At 51.7% G+C, this 1,842-nt stretch overlaps 1 pseudogene; it reads left to right on the top strand.

Moving 5' to 3' along the window:
* The first annotated feature begins 258 nt into the window (after positions 1-258).
* On the top strand, positions 259-1,375 carry LOC142433211 (nuclear pore complex protein Nup85 pseudogene; annotated as a pseudogene).
* Positions 1,376-1,842: the final 467 nt, after the last annotated feature.

Raw genomic sequence — 1,842 nt, 5'->3', positions numbered from 1 at the left:
CCTCTTTAGAGTCTTGAAAGACAAGAATGTTACTTTGATGACTAAGGGGTGCCTGACCCAAGCCACTGGCATTTTCAATGGCTGCATATGCAGGTGAAAGTTGAGCAGTGAATAAGGAAGACCAAACGAGAACCAATGCATTGGAATTGTGGTGCTGGTGGAGACTATTCAAAGTCCTAAGGATGGCCAAAACCACAAATAAATTCCCCGGGAAGCTTTGGTGGCTCTTGCAGCTCCTGGAATCTGAGGTGCGGTGCCATGGAGGAGATGACTAGGGAGCCAGTGGTCACTTTGATTCCAGAGGTGGACTCCAAGAAGCAGCAACTTCGTTTTCACTGGGGCCCTGGAAAATTTTGACATGTGAAACCTCCTTTAAAATAAAGCCAAACCCGAGGGAGAGCCAACCTGCCCCTATGTCTACATTCCCCGGAAGGACATGGACATGCACTCTCCAATCCGGAGGAAGCTCTTCCACGACAGCACGGCATCTTTGTGGGCCTGCAGAGGTTGGAAGAAGAACTGAGTGGCAGACCCTGCAAAGCTCCATGGGTCCCAGTGAGCAACAACTACAGATCAGTCCCAAGAGTGTGCTTGGTGGAGATGCACCAGGCAGCCACTGCCACCACAGATCCAACCAGATCCCGCAAGTTGAGAGCCAGGGTTCCATTCTGTGGGCCATGGAGCTCATCTGGAACCTCAGTGAGATTCTCTTCACGTTAAGTCGCCCCAGACGGCCCTCTCCTCCTGCACCTCCTGACTGGGTCCAGCCACACGCATGTAAGGCAGACAATTTATCAGCGGATGTCCTGGGCAGTGAGGACCCAAGCAAACATGAGACGTTCTGGAATCTGGTGACCATCTTGGTGCTTGAGGGCCGGCTGCATGAGGCCTGGCAAATGCTCTCCAAGTGGGTTGACGCCAACCCCTTCTCAGCAGGCATGAGTCCTGTGCTGGGGAACTGATGTGGACGATGCTCATCTTCCAATCCGGGAACACACACACACGGACAGAGCTGCAGCTGAAGTGGCAGCACTGGCACGAGGAGTGTGAGCGGTACCTGCAGGGCGGACGGCTCCTTCGCCTCCAGCCTTCCCCAGAGTCCCCTCTGTCCGAACTTGCTAGGGACGAGGTCGTCGCTGTACTGGAGCAGATGGAGTTGCTGGGGACCTGGTACCTCCGGTTGGTGATACAGCTCCTATACTCCCACCCCACTGTGAAGCGCACCGAGCTGCACATCTATGCCCAGTCTAGCCTGGACCTATTTCTGGGAGTGGAGAGCAGCCCAGAACCGTGGGACAGCATCTTGATGGCAGCCTTTGATTTTGACATCCACCAAGGGATTAACTACAAATTTACCACCATTGCGTTCATTTAGACTTGTAGTACCGCTATCCAAACCAAACCAAACCAAACTCTTTTCCATCAAGGATGCCCGTGCATATCAACCCTGTAGGACAGGTAGAACAACCCCCTGTGAGTGTCTGTGACTAGAACTGCTTACAGGAGTAGAAAGTCCTGTCTTTCTCTTACTGAAAGACTGGCAGTTTCAAACTGTTGACCTTGCTGTTAGTAGCTGAGCATTTAACTCACTAAAGCACCAGAAATCCTTAGCAATGCTATAATGCAGAGTAGACTGTTCCCCTTGAGGTTTTGAGGCTGTAAATCTTTAGGGAAACCAAAAGTCTCAGCTTCCCCCTGGGAGCCACTGGTGCTTTTGAATGGCTGACCTTGAGGTTAGCGTTCAATGCATCCTTACACTACCAGGGCTCCTCGATATTTTCATAGGAGTCTCACCTTGATTTCTAGGAGCTGAGCATGTATACCTCTGCTCCTGTAGATCTT

Source organism: Tenrec ecaudatus, chromosome X (genome assembly GCF_050624435.1).
Source record: "Tenrec ecaudatus isolate mTenEca1 chromosome X, mTenEca1.hap1, whole genome shotgun sequence".
NCBI classification, from domain to species: Eukaryota; Metazoa; Chordata; class Mammalia; order Afrosoricida; family Tenrecidae; genus Tenrec; species Tenrec ecaudatus.
This window is presented reverse-complemented; position numbering and strand designations above follow the sequence as displayed.